Genomic DNA, 15,487 nt, shown 5'->3' with positions numbered 1-15,487 from the left:
TTGCTGAGAGAAGCTCTTACAATGTTCTCAGATTGGTTGTAACTTACTGGAACTCAAGTGATCCTTTTGAGTTAGCCTCTTGCCGGTTGGCATTACAGATATATAAAACAGTGAGGGGCTCCATCTTCGAGCCTTTATCCCCCCCCTGTAGTGCTGGGGGGGGGTGGTGGTGGTGGTGAACTTAGATCATGGTGTATTCTAAGTGCGTGTTCTAACATTAGATTATATCCCCAGCCACACCTAAGGTGGTGCGTGTGTGTGTGTGTGTGTGTGTGTGAGTGTGTGTATGAAAGACAGACTGTCCTGGAACTCGTTCTGTAGACTAGGTTGGCCTTGAACTCACGGAGATCCATATGCCTCATCTTTCTGAGTTACTGGCATTAATAACGTGTACCATGACAACTGGATCTTCTTGAGTTTTGATATGCTTCCTTAAGTCAGAGTATTGTAAACATAGATTTGCTTGGCCTCGGGAGAGAAAGTCATGGCAGACAGGAGAAATGAGAAGCCCTTGAAAGTAGATGATCAGGTTTTGTTTGTTTGTTTGTTTGTTTAATTTAATTTTTTTATTACATATTTTCCTCAATTACATTTCCAATGCTATCCCAAAAGTCCCTCATACCCTCCCCCCCCACTCCCTTACCCACCCATTCCCATTTTTTGGCCCTGGCGTTCCCCTGTACTGGGGCATATGAAGTTTGCGTGTCCAATGAGCCTCTTTCCAGTGATGGCCTACTAGGCCATCTTTTGATACATATGCAGCTAGAGTCAAGAGCTCCGGGGTACTGGTTAGTTCATAATGTTGTTACACCTACAGGGTTGCAGATCTCTTTAGCTCCTTGGATACTTTCTCTAGCTCCTCCATTGGGGGCCCTGTAATCCATCCAATAGCTGACTATGAGCATCCACTTATGTGTTTGCTAGGCCCCGGCCTAGTCTCACAAGAGACAGGTATATCAGGGTCCTTTCAGCAAACGCTTGCTAGTGTATGCAACGGTGTTTGTTTGTTTTTTTAAAGATTTATTTATTTATTATATGTAAGTACACTGTCACTGTCTTCAGACACTCCAGAAGGGGGCACCAGATCTCATTACGGATGGTTGTGAGCCACCATGTGGTTGCTGGGAATTGAATTCAGGACCTCTGGAAGAACAGACAGTGCTCTTAACCTCTGAGCCATCTCTCCAGCCCCGATGATCAGGTTTTTTTTTTTTTTTTTTAATCTAGCTTGAAATCTTTAGAAGTCAAAGTTGTTTAGTTCCAAGCTGGTACACCTCAGCTCTCACTGAATTGAGGAGAAGCAGTTTCAGAAGGAAGGTCAAGAGTCATCAGGCTTTCTGACAGCAGACATGAGGTTACATCCCAATGCTGCCGCCAGTCACTGTGTCTCAAGCAAGAGAAACCATTCCATTAAAATGATACCATACCATTACTAATGCCTACCTGTCTTAGTCAGGGTTTCTATTCCTGCACAAACATCATGACCAAGAAGCAAGTTGGGGAGGAAAGGGTTTATTTGGCTTACACTTCCATACTGCTGTTCATCACCAAGGAAGTCAGGACTGAAACTCAAACAGGTCAGAAAGCAGGAGCCGATGCAGAGGCCACGGAGGGATGTTCTTTACTGGCTTGCCTCCCCTGGCTTGCTCAGCTTGCTCTCTTATAGAACCCAAGACTACCAGCCCAGAGATGGTCCCACCCACAAGGGGCCTTTCCCCCTTGATCAGTAATTGAGAAAATGCCTTACAGTTGGATCTCATGGAGGCATTTCCTCAACTGAAGCTCCTTTCTCTGTGGTAACTCCAGCTGTGTCAAGTTGACACAAAACTAGCCAGTACACTACCTCATAGGGTTATTGTTGCAGCTATTTAATGAGAAAACACATGTTGAACAGGATGGCTCAGACCCGGACTTTAGGAAACACAGGCTGTCTTTTCTCCAGCTGAGAAGTAGACAATTGAAAGACATCTCAGCAGACTCGATGAGAGGGAAAGGAGAGAGGTTCTAGCACTAACAAGCTGAAGAGGAGGGAAAGTGGATTGTGATTCTGTAGCCTGAAGCTTAAGAGGTCTGGAGAAGCCATTCTGGTGGCCTCTTTTCTTCCTGTCTGCCACATGGAATATATCTGCTCCCCTGGGTCTGACTTCCTGGGAGACATGATGAATGAGCTGCAGTCAGGAAAGCTTCATCCCCCATTTATCATCTCTTGGCTTGCTCGGAGGAGCCCTTGCTTTCCAACAGGTGAGTTGGATTAGATGGATTGTGTGTTGTCAAAACAGTAAATAATGGGATGTTGTGGTCATTCTTTTGTGATGTAGAAGCAGGAAACATTTAACGCATTTCAAGTTAGATTAACAGCAAGCTCAGGCAATGGACATTTATGGCTCCTAATCCCTCCTCCCATCTGTCATACTTATTTTTAAATTACCACCCTAAAGTACTATATTCAAGTTTTAAATCTATATTCTCCTTATAAAGGCATTTGCAGGAAATAATCACTAAAATTAAGTATTTGCCTAAATAAATATGGTGGGCAGAGAGCAGTGATGGGGCTTATTTGAGTCTGCTTTAGATGCTGTTCAAATGCTATGATAAGGCATCATGGCCAAGGCAACTTAGACAAGAAAGAGTTTATTGTTGGTTTACAGTTTCAGAGGGAAGAGAGACTTCACCAGTCTCAGCAGGGAAGTGTGGAGGCAAGCAGGCATGGTAGCTGGAGCAGCTGAGAGCATCCATCTTGAAAGGCAATCAAGAAGCCGAGAGCAAACTGGGAAAGGCAAGATCTCCACTGATAAGGCCACACCTTCTAAACCTGCCAAAAGAGCAGCATCTACTAGGGACCAACTGTTGAAATGCCTGAGAATACAGGGGACATTTCATTCAAACCACCACAGGTTCCTTGGTTAGTTCTATTCAACGATCTCCATTTGAAGAGCCCCGCCTTGGGCAAAGAGTTGGAAAACTCAAACCCAGGCTTTATCTGTACTTGAAGAGGTAAAGCAATGGGAAGGCATAGGCTCTGGCGAATCTGGGGAGTTGGGTTTGAATTTGGGTTTCTTTTTTTCTTTTGCTAGACTTATGACATTGGACTTTTGGTTGTTGTGGGTGCATGCATACATGTATGTGTGTGTGTGTGTGTGTATGATGTAGGTGCACATATGTGTATGTGTATTGTAAGTGTATGTATGTGTGTGAGGTGTAGGTACACATATCTGTATATGTATTCCTGGTGTTGATCTCAGGTGTCTTTCTTAATAATGTTCCACCTTATATAATGAGGCAGGGTCTCACACAGAACCTAAAATTCACTGTTTTGGTTAGTCTGGCTAGCCAGCTTGTACTGGGGATTCCCTGTCTCTGCCTGGTAGATTGGGCTCCAGGCAGGTCCCACTCCATCTAGCTTTTATGTCAGTTCTGAGGATTCGAACTCTGGTCTTTAGATCTTTATACTTGTGGGGCAAATGCTTTACTTACTGACTTATCACAATACTTTTGAGCCTTCAACTTTCCATTAAGCTGGAGTAGATAGAAGCTGCCTGGTTGGACTTCGTGGGAGATTAGGCATGATGTATGTAAAGTATCTTCCAATTACAGATATCCAGTGAATTCTAGCTCCCTTGAGGGCAGCGGTGTCAGGTAATACATTATGCATGGCTTACTTGGATCTAGTTTACCTCTTGAATTGCTTCTAAGTAATGCTATACATACCACAGTATGTATGCTTCGGAGACAGTTAACTTATTATTACCCATACAGGCATAAGATTCACAAATAACTTTATGAAGAAAGGCCTCAGCTATAAAAATAAAGAAAACACCTGAACAAATGTATATCATGGAAACACGAGATCCTTGCAGGTACCAGAGGAGAGGGGATGTATAAGAGGGTCCAACAGAGACCAATTTGAATCTGTATTTTTCTCTATATAGAGGACTGGTGGTAATTTTGAGTCCTGGAAGGTGAAAGTTCTTGGAAGGGACCGGTGTAGTTGTCACCTACAGAGACATATTGGAAGGGCATATTGCTTTAAAGTTGTGAACCTGGCTTCTTTTGGAGAAGTGCATGAGCTGCTTAAGGAGGTCACCTCTACTTTACATTTCAGTAGTAATTTCCAGTTTCTACTTTGGATTTTGGTATTTGTATTGGGAGTAGATTTTTTTTTTAAAGAGGAGAATACAAAAGCTCTGTTTAGGGAAAGTTAAGAATGCATATTCATAAAAGAATGCAACATTTGAAAAGAGAAGCCATGGAGAAGAGAGATTCTGGCAATTGCTATAGCTGGCAGAGGACTGCTGTTTGAGGATGTGAAAATACCCCCTACAAACCTAGCCATGAGAGAAACAGGCAGTTGAAATGCAGGAGGAATTCAAATGACCAAAAACAATAGACAATATGGTAATTAGCAATCAGAAAAAATAAACTGTAAAACACAATGAAACATCATTATGCATTTTCTCCAAAGGCGAACACTAAATAGACTGATAATAACTGACAACACAGAGCAGGGCAATGTTCCAGACCCAGTAGGAGGGAGGACGGTTGGTAAACTATTTATGCAATCCACTAAGGTTGATGCTATACTTACAGACTCGTCAGAGACTCACATGGGAAGTGTAGATTCAACAGAATAGTCATTACTATTTTTAATAGCTCTGATCTGGAAACAGTCCAGACGCCCAAGTGAATAGCATTCTAATTCCATATTGCCCTGGGCCTTCACGGAGACGATCATACTGTAGTTACTTTGAGCATCATTGATGTTATTCATATAGGAAGTATTAGCAGAAAAGCTCGATACTATTCTACTTACCTAAAAAAAAGGGTGTGTGTGTGTGTGTATGTGTATGTGTGTGTTAACTTCCGGTTTAAAAAAGATGAGCATTTAAGCAGCAAAAGAAGGGAGGCCATTATCACAAACACTGCCATCTGCTGGAGCCGTGCTATGCTGTCAGGACAGCTGATTATGGTGTCAAGACCTACCTTGGCTGGTAGTCTAAGATCAGCAGTAGGTGGAGTGTTCACACGATAGAAACTAACAAAGTCTACAAATTTCAGGGCTTCAGACTCCCAAGACAGAGGCATTAAGAACACCCGAGCATACCACTGAAAGGCATAATGCTGTCTCCTTCTCCTTAGTGGACAGAGGAAGATAATTATTAGGATCTGCTCTATTTTGGGTCTTTTTAGATGCTGGAAACCGTTGAGCTTATTAGCAGAAGCTTTAGGCATATAGATATTCTGGTATGAGTTACATATATTGCAGTTTTCTGGTTCTTCAAAGAACTAAAGCACATGCAGTGAGACAAGAAAACAAAAACAGGAGAGGGAGGCCCATCAGGTCTGTGCCTGTTCGCTCTGTAGCGCGGGATTTTGCAGAGAATGAATGGAATCAGTTCTACCAGGGGATTTGTGAGGCAGAACATGCTGGATTGATTGTGAGGTGGCATTCCTGGGGTGAGCTGTGTGGGGAGAGGTGTTTGTGTGAATTGGGGAAGATAGGGGCAGGGCATGCATACACGGGTCTAGCCCTGAGGGAGGGGATTGGTCCTTGGTTGGATACAGGGATCTGGTCAAAAGTGAGAGGATCCCAAGATGGGCTAGACTCTTCAAGCTATGCCGGAGTAGTTTTCAAGGGTGATTAAGTGTGACAGCCGGAAGCAATGGCAACGACAAGCAGATCTGACCTACTTCTTGTCTCACATAGATGTGAGGGTAAGACTGACCCAAGGAGCTTTAGAATGGCCGAGAGGGTCAGATGCATCTCCATACTGAAACCGTCTTCCCGAACTTTGTTGAAAGAAAATTGTTATGTGATCCCAAATATCATCTCTGACTTTTCATTTTAATTATAAAAGCAAAACACATATTTTATCTGTAGAAACCTGGTGGTATCCACATTACTCATGTGGTCAAGGGCAGCATCACTTCCAATGGAAACTGTAACTTGGTGACCTCCTAGTGTGTGATGCCAAAGTATGGAAGATATTTGTAAAGTATTCTTACTGAATAAGCCTACTTTCCATTCTCTCTCCACCATCCATCCATCCATCCATCCATCCATCCATCCTTCCTTCCTTCCTTCCTTCCTTCCTTCCCTTCCTTCCTTCCTTCCTTCCTTCCTTCCTTCCTTCCTTCCTGCCTCCTTCTCTTCGTCCATCCCTCCCTTCCTCCCTTCCTCCCTTCCTCCCTTCCTCTCTTCCTTTCTTCCTCCCTCCCTTCCTCCCTTCCTTCCTTTTTTCCCCCACTGTGGCCCTAGGCTTTGAACACAAGGTTTTGTGTATGCTACACATGCATTCTACCACTGAGTGATAGCCCTATCTTTATCAAACATGTTTAACCCAAGTGTGTCTAACCACCAGATTATAGGACATATAGAAACTAGAAAATAAGACCAAGATATTGGGTAATAACCATGTGAGTTCAGAATGTGAGACAGTCAACAAGATCGTTGACCTGCAATTTTTTGAAAACTCAATTTCATGAGAATTAAGAGTGTCCTGTGGGAGCAGCTGTTGTCTAAAAGGCTAAAGAGCTGTGGCAATCAAATGTACTGGCTTAGAAAATAAAAATAGTCACAAAAATGAATTCAGAAACAACTATGAAATTTCACTTGGACTATATGTTAGATGACATTGGGATGGCTATTGCTTCCTTATGCATGATAACAGTACAGCATCATAGAGGAGAGGTATCATTCTTGGGTGAAAGATACTAAAGTCTACAGAAGTGAAGAGCTTTGATTAACATGGCTTTAGAAAGAAATTTAGATAGAGATGGTGGAAGCAAACAGCAAAATGTTGATAATTGTAAATATGGAAGGTTTATAAATGTTCACTTTCTTCTTCTTCTTCTTCTTTTTTTTTTTTGAGACAGGGTTTCTCTGTGTAGCCCTGGCTGTCCTGGAAGTCACTCTGTAGACCAGGCTGGCCTTGAACTCAGAAATCCCCCTGCCTCTGCTTCCTGAGTGCTGGGATTAAAGGTGTGTGCCACCATTGCCCAACTAGATGTTCACTTTCATATTCTTTCTGTGTTTATGTGTGCTCAGCAACTTCATAATTAGAAATAGAGGGGCTGGAGAAATGGCTCAGAGGTTAAGAGCACTGGATGCTCTTCCAGACAACCTGGGTTTGATTCCTAATATCCACATGGCAGTTCACAAACCATCTTCTGTAACTCCAGTTCCAGGCAATCTAACATACTTTTTTTTGCAGTCCATAGGCACCATGTGTAAACGTGGTACATAGATGTGCATGCAGGCAAAATATCCATATGCATGCAAATAAATAAAAGAAATAGAGGGAACAAATGACTAAGACATGACAGTTCTGCATGTGGATCAGCAGCTTGTGATTTGAAAAACAGCACGTGAATCCAGTTCACTGAGAGCACCCATTGTGAAAGAGAGCAATGTGTCAACCCCACTGAGCCATCACAGGCAGGGCTGCTTGCTTTTATATGGGTGGCACTCCTATTAGCAGACAGTCTTTTCAGATGGTGGAGCAGGAGACAGATTTCCAGGCAATCGTGAGTGACTACCAGGCTCCCATTTGCAGGCACAGCTTTACCGTTGCAGCCACTGTTTCCCAGGAGAGCTGGAAGGTGCAAACTGTTCCCACTGTCTGCATCACGAACAGCTCGACTTGCTTAATTCAGGTTGGGCTGTGTCGACTTTGGTGTGTTTGTGAGCAGCTGCAGAGAGCCGTGAGCGTCTCCGCTGCAGACAGCTGTCAGGTGGGGCTCCTCTGCAGACAGAGGCTCCAGGTGACTCTGCTTTCCATTTGACAGCCTGCGTGGGGTCCTGTTAGGCCTTAATCTGGGTCTCCCAGATCCTTCCTCTGGTGACAGTAGATGAGCTTTAGTTATTCTGTGATCCCCTTTAAACAGTTGTACAAACCTTACCTCTTGTGTATCCCCTTACTGTTCCTAGCTTCCTGCACATCCCAATAAATGAATATAAATCAAGAAATTTAGGATTCATGAGCATAGTCCAACCTGTAAGTGCTTGTAGCCAGCAGAGAAATTGAGAGAATGGGTTAGAAAAGAGATCAGACTGGTTTTTTAAAATTTTTTTTTTTAAAGTGTCTGTCTAACATGATAGAGCTGACCTGCTTTTCGTCCACTGCAGACTGAGCTAATGGCCCAGTAAAATTGATTGAATAAAACTGAACCACCAGGAGCTTCCACCATTAGCATAGAAGCCCAGAGAGCAGAGACAGCTCTGGTTGAAAGCCTACAACAGGACAACCAGTTGTCTTCTTTTGCTTGGGCTAGATATGAACTCTGAGGAAAAGAAGTTATTGATGATGTTAGGCAATGTGGCTCATGTTTGGAATCTCAGCACTTGAGAAAATGAGGCAGAATGGGTACTGTAAGTTTGGGGCCAGCCAGAGTTGCAGAGTAAGACCCTTGGCTCAAAAACAATGAAAAAGAAAGCAAAAAAGAAAAATAAAGCAATATTGTATTTGTACACACACTCTCACACACACACACATGCACATATGTGTGCACATATGCTTGTGCCTATGTGTGTTAACATACGTCATCCCTCCATCTATTCATCCTCTGTACCTAGCTCAGATACCTCTTGTTTAGCAAAATAGATCCCTTGGCAGAGCTGACACAAGGACCCCAGAGATCAGATTTCTTTGTGAACTAGGGAAAACACATTATAGAATAGGGTATGGTTGTGTTCACTAAATAAGCAAGGTACGCCAGATGTGGTGGTGTGCACCTTTAATTCCAGCAGAGTCAGGCAGATTTCTGTGAGTTTGAGGGCAGCCTGGACTACATAGGGAGTTCCAGGACAGTCAGGACTTTATAGAGACACCTGTTTCCGGAAACCAAAATGAATGAATGAATGAGGCAAGACAGGGGTTTTAAAGTAAACTTGAGTTTGAGGGTGTGAGCAGAGATACCCATAAGCAAGGACAGTGTAATTTAGATCATGTTAGGAAGGCTCCAAGCTTCCAGATGCTGTAGGGAAGAACCTATTGGGTCCCTAGGCTACTTGGCCTACAAGGTGGAATGGCTATGAGTTGTGTGGCTTGCTGCTCTCGATACCCAGCTTCTCAGTCAGCATATCCAGCTGTCAGCTGCTCATGAGGACTTGGTGACATGGCGGCCTTCCATGGAGACCCTCTATAGCTTCTTCCCGTGACCAAGTAAGTTCTCTTGATATGCCTGAAACACCCCATAGGAACAACTGTTGTGTTTTTCACTTTGTCTGCTGGTATCAGACTAGAGGCTCACAGGAGATTTAATCAGACATATCACACAGGGAGGACTACCTCGATGACTAAAGCCCTTTTGGCCCTGGTCAAGCTCAGATCAAATTTCAAGTTGAAGGTCTCATGGACCTTTGACTTCAGTCTCTCGTCATCTTGTCACTGTTTGGGTCAAGGACTGTCATCGTTTGTTTGCTTGTTCAATTCATCCCCCATCTGACTTGGTTTCATTCATAGTTTATTTGCTTAGTTATTCATCTTTGGGAAAAAGTGGATGGGCTCACACTGATGAAACACAACTGCACTCTGTCTTTGGGGTCAAATGTGAAATGTAAGGCCTTGGTGTCATCTTCAGCTTTCCCCTTTTTACTGGTTAGCATCTCCCCTCGCTCCGTGTTGAGCATCCAGAAGATCCATCCATATTTAGCACACAGTGCAGCCCTTTCAGCTCCACAGTGAGCCTCACCTGCTCCCCACACCGACTTTCTCTATGATTTGCCCTTTTGGGTCATCTTGAGCTCTAGCCTGGATCTGATTTCCTGGATTTGTTTCTCTTTACTTACCGCACATCGTGGTGTGCTCCAGCTCCGTGAGTCCCACGTTGCTTTCCAGAGTCTACTGCATCTGTATGCTTTCATGACTTTTTCAAAAAACACCCCAGGTTATGCCTTTTTTTCTCGAATCTTCCCCTTACCCTGAGATCCCATCCATTCTTCACAGTTGAGATATTTGAATATAAATCTCACCCTTCCTGAGAAACCCACCCAGTTTCCTCTAGTTTGGCTTTGTAGCCATTTGCAATTTGAATGTATGTTAAAAGCATACTTGACACTCAAGGGGACTTTGTCTATATAATTTATTTATGGTGCTTGGCAAAGTCTGGTTTATATAGTGACATGTGTTAATGCTGCTCAGTGGGGAATTTGCCAAGGGCCTGAACTGAATCCATATCCTCTGGAAGAACAACCAATGCTCTTAACTGTTGAGGCATCTCTCCAGCCTCAATATGGTATATTCTCTCTCTTTTTTGAAAAGATCTCTCTCTTTTTTGAAAAGATTCATTTTATTTATATGAGTACACTGTAGCTATCTTCAGACACATCAGAAGAGGACATTGGATCCCATTACAGATGGTTGTGAGCCACCATGTGGATGGTGGGAATTGAACTCAGGACCTCTGGAAGAGCAGCCAGTACTCTTAACCACTGAGCCATCTCTCTAGCCCAATACCATATATTCTTAACAAAACTCAGGACTGAGGCAGGAGGGTCGTGAGTTTGAGGCCAACCTGGGCTAGAACATATCACAAAGACAAAAAGTAAGTTTCCTGAGCTGCACTATACAGCTTCATTTTTAATAATGCCAAGTGTCAGGTGGCGATGTGTTCATTCCCAGCTGCTGCTTTGAGAAATCATCGTGATGTTCTCTTACCATTTTCCAGGCCATACATTCAGAAACCAAAAACCAAGATGGCAGCGGGTCTGATTCTTTCCGGGGATTCTCGGGGAAGAAGCTAGACCTTTTGTTTCCCTGCTGCCAGAGGCCTCCCCACACTCCTTGGCTTCAGATCCTCCCCCAGTTTGCTTCAATTGTCCCTGGTCCGCTGATTCTGACTCCTTTCCTTCCAATCAGATCCACCTGAATAGTCCAAGCTCATTTCCCCACCTCAGGATATTTACCTTGGCAAAATAAGCTAATAACCAAAAGTTCTGGGAGTCAGGACTTGGGGACATTATCCAGGGTCCCAACAGAAGTATTTATTTTGAGGATGCTGGTATGTTTTTAGAGTCTAAGTGTGAGATTTTATAGCTACATCTCAGGAAGAATCTAGAATCTTTTTGGTTCCTACATCTGCTCCTGGCTTCAAGACTATATTTCTCTCTCTTGTTCTTGGCAGACTGGTTCCCTCTGCAACCCAGCCAACATGCAGGAACATGACTACTGACAAACCCAAGGGTATGGGCTGTACTTTTATTATCTAGCTTGCCTCTTTGTACCATCTCTAGTCCAAATTCCCAAGAGAAGAACTGATCAACACTTTTATTATGGCTACTACTCACTCTCATTATTATTATTGTCTTTTGATCTCATAATGTAACCCAAACCGGCCTTGAACAATTTTCCTGCCCCTTCTTTCCAAGGGCTGGGATCACAGGTGTGTACCACCTTGGCTAACTGACTGGCACTCCTAGACCATCAATACCCTCCGTCCAAGAATGCAGCCAAAAGTATAGCTTCAGCCGGATCATAGAGCTCCACGGCACCAGTGCTACTGGAAAGCAGGCATTCTGGGTATAGTTTATTGGGCGTGTACTGAAGTATCGTCTCTACAGGTAAAGACTTAGTTCACCAGGAAGTTGAGAAGGCGCTGTTTCAGATAGAGGATAATGGCGCTCAGGGTTTGTCAGACAGTAGGCATGTATTGAATTGAGTTGTGAATATCCCTTTTACTTTTGCCTGGAAAGGAGTCACTCAACAAGTTCTCCCGCACCTCCCTACTTCTACCCTGTCCCCTGCCACATGCCACATGCTCTGTCTAGAATTCTTTAGCTACTTTCTTCCTGTCGCAGGATAAAGTCAAGACTCTAGCCTGGCTTGGTGTACAGAATGATGAATCTCCTTTCTTCTCCCCGGGTCAGAGAATAATAACTCCACCATCATAGACTGTGTGAATTGAAGGAAACATTGTCCCCAGCAGCGCCTCTCAGTGGCGAGTCCTTTGCACAGGGCAGTGTGGCTCCTACTGATCCCCAGGTTTTTGTGTCAGTGTTTCTTCAGCTAGAGACTTGTTTTACCTGGGACTCTAGCCTTGGGAATACCTGATTCTATCCTGTCATCTTTAGTCCTTCCTACGTATTCCTCCTGTTAGGCTGGGGGTGGGGTGGGGTTGTTCTTTCTTCTTAATTCTAAAGACTTTTGAGTCGTGCTCTACTCAGAGTCCCAGAGTTGGTTATGAAGTCCAATCTCCTACCCGGATGTGGGAAGCCATCCCCGCGCTGTCTTCCCGGGGGCCATTAGCTTCTACTTGAGTGCTGTGAATGCTGATGAGCCATACTTAGGATGCTTGTTCCCATTTTTCAACAGCTCTAATTAAATAATGAAAACATGCAATTATCTTTTTAGCCATGAGTGTCTTGCCTTTTTAATAAAAATTTCAGTTCTTTCACAAGAACAAAGTAACTGCTCGAAAGGCATTGATTATATTTATGCCTTAAATGATAATTTCATGACATTAGTAGCTGAACTACTTTTCCCATTTCCTTCTAACTATACCATTTGCTGGAGGAGATGGCTTGCATCAGAAGGCTTGCGATTATGGGATGACATCTAGAGTGGACTTTAGCACAAAGTCAATAAAGAAAACCGTGACAACTGAGGTTGGTGTCTCTTGGTATGTCACCCAACTTTGCTCAGGTAACTCTCTCTCTCTCTCTCTCTCCCTCTCTCTCTCCCTCTCCCTCTCCCTCTCCCTGTCCCTCTCCCTCTCCCTCTCCCTCTCCCTCTCCCTCTCCCTCTCCCTCTCCCTCTCCCTCTCCCTCTCCCTCTCCCTCTCCCTGTCCCTCTCCCTCTCCCTCTCTCTCTTTCTCTCTGAGGCAGAGTCTCTTGATGTAATCCTGGCTGTGCCAGAACTGGCTATATAGACCAGGCTGGCCTTGAACTCACAGAGACTCACCTGCCTCTGCTTCCAGAGTGCTGGGATTAAGGTGTGAGCCACCGTGCCTAGCTTTAGGTCACATTTGGTTCCTCTTACACATTTGACTTTTCAAAAGGAAAAGCCATATTGTAAAACTTTTATTATTTTTTGAGGTCTTTCCCCAGTCTTCTCATGACTTATACATAAGTATATCCATATCTGTATGTCTGGTTTGAATTTTACAGAAGTTGGGATCAAACCATATTGTCTCCTCTTAATTAATCTTTTTTGTTGTGGGTGAGAAACTTGGGAATGAACGCAGAGTCTTGTACATACTAGTCAAGGGGTCTGTCACTGAGCCTACTATTCTGTCACACACCTAACACCTATTGTTATTGTTATTACTACCACTACTATGGTGGTTTTTATTTTTATGTATTTTAAGATTAGTCATCACTGTATCTCTGGCTGCTAGGAGCACTCTCTGTAGACCCAGTTAGCCTTGAACTCACAGAGGTCTACCTACTTCTGCCTTCTGAGTGCTGGGATAAAGGCATGTGCCGCCACGTCTGGGATCATTTGTTAAGACAAGGTCTGACAGTTGCCCAAGCTGGCCTCATACTTGTGGCAATGGTTCTGCCTTAGCCTCCCAAGTTCTGGCATTACTGGTGTGAGCCACTACAGTGGAATTTATTTGTAGTTTTAAAACAGGGTCTTACTAAATCACTTAGGTTGGCCTTACTATATAGCTCCTTTAAAAGTTATTGTTTTTATGTATGACATATGTGAGAATATGGCTAACTACATGCCCTGGGACATGTGTGGAGGTCAGAGGCATGCTTTCAGGGTTGGTTCTCTTCTTTTGCTTGTAAATGGATCCTGGGAATTGACCTGAGGTTGTTGAGCTTGTGAAAAGTCTACTGAGCTGTCTTAATGTCTCTGTATTGTTTTTTTTTTAAAAGACAATATAATTATCTACTTTGATGTGAAGATGTAAGGATTTAAATGTTTTAATAACTTCATGTTTAAAATAACCGATTTATTGTTTTTCCTTTTGGTTAACACATACATTGTTTTCGTTTGGTTCTTGAATTCTTATTCCCTTACCTTAAAAGACACGAGAAAGATCAACGACCTCTGTAAACATACGCACAAATTCACTCAACACTACAGTTTGATTTTTGTTCTTTCCCCAAAGGAATATATGGATATCCTAGCCCTGAGTACTTTACATATGTCCTTATTAGGGAACAAAAAATCAATCGTTGTAGATGGAGTTAGTCAAGATGCAGGGTGGTGGTGGTAGTGGTGGTGGCTAATGTAAGACTTGTATTCTTATAAATAGGAGAAATTTGGAGGCAATACATGGGGAGAACATCACATGACGTGAAGACAGAGCCTAGTGTGATGCTTGCACAAGCCAAGGAATGCCAGAGATTGTGAGCAAGTGGCCCGAAGCAGGCAAGACCAGGGGAAGGATCTCTCTCAGACCCTTAGAAAGGAGCAAACTTATTGACATCTTTACTTTGGACTTGAAATCTCCAGAAATTTGAGGCAATGACTAAATATGTGTGCTTAGTATTTGAGACAGAGAACATGAGAGCAATATTCTGATTTTGAGGGATACTAGCCATTAGCCCACAATATCCCAACAATATATTGAAAGATTCTGACCATGATACAGACCGCTGCTTTAAGGAGTGATTTAGAATGGTAAAAAAGGGGCTGGAGAGATGGCTGAGTGGTTAAGAGCACTGACTGCTCTTCCAGAGGTCCTGAGTTCAATTCCCAGCTATCACATGGTGGGTCACAGCTGAAATGGGATCTGATGTCCTCTTCTGATGGGTTTGAGAATGCCTATAGTGTGCTTGTATACATAAAATAAATAGTTCTTTTTTAAAAGAAAGGTTAAAAAATAGTTACTAAAATTTCCAATGATAAAGATGTGCTAGACTTCCCTTATATGGAAGGTCAGGTTCTCTGGCATTCAATTATGTAAGGTAACATGAATAAAAAGTAATGATAATTATTTCTACAGAATTTATTCTTCTTCTTACCTTCATCAGTATCTTACCCAAGAAGACCCATGCTATTCTATACCTGAGATTTTCTAGGGTACCTTTTGGAATGCCATGTGTGTTACAGTAGCTATACAAGTTCAAGAACATACCAAATTGTTCTCAGAAAATGGTGTCAACCATTCCATTACAAAGGATTTGAGTAGGCAGGGCTCATTCATCACGGGGAGGACATCTCTTCTCCTGAGTCGTAGAACATGTGCTCCTTGAAATCTCAGATTTGTATTTTTCATGCTTTATTCTTTGGGCAATGAACTGGCAATAATATGATCCCACTCTCATGACAGATCTATTTAAAGCCTTATAAGAACAGGGACTTTTGTTTGTTTTATTCATCTTGGTATCTTTTTGGGCACAAATTACTTTTCATGAAAGCACAAACTTGGCACAAAGCATACACCTGTAGTCTTAGTTAACTAGAAGGCTGAGGCAGGAGGATTGCTCAAGCATTGGAGGTCTATGCCAGTTTACATAACAAAGTGAAGCCCTGCCAAACAATCAAACGGACAAATAAACAAATAAAGAAACAAATTCAAATGTGTATATGTTTT

General features: G+C 43.0%; 1 long non-coding RNA gene across 11 annotated transcripts in view; it reads left to right on the top strand.

Moving 5' to 3' along the window:
* The window catches only part of C330002G04Rik, a 97,160-nt gene that overhangs the window by 64,263 nt on the left and 17,410 nt on the right, over positions 1–15,487 (top strand). For 8 of the 11 annotated variants that reach the window (XR_001782634.2, XR_001782633.2, XR_001782625.2 and 5 more), the window contains 2 exons: positions 11,122–11,180; positions 11,366–12,682. This is a non-coding gene — a long non-coding RNA (RIKEN cDNA C330002G04 gene). Of the gene's footprint in view, positions 1–11,121; positions 11,181–11,365; positions 12,683–14,203; positions 14,755–15,487 lie in introns of those variants that run through there. The other 3 variants (XR_001782628.1, XR_001782626.1, XR_001782629.2) reach the window with 3 other exon arrangements.

The sequence above is a fragment of the Mus musculus genome, chromosome 19, assembly GCF_000001635.26.
Source record: "Mus musculus strain C57BL/6J chromosome 19, GRCm38.p6 C57BL/6J".
Lineage (NCBI taxonomy): Eukaryota > Metazoa > Chordata > Mammalia > Rodentia > Muridae > Mus > Mus musculus.
The sequence above is the reverse complement of the archived record's forward strand: the minus strand, read 5'-3'. Positions and strand labels throughout refer to the sequence as shown.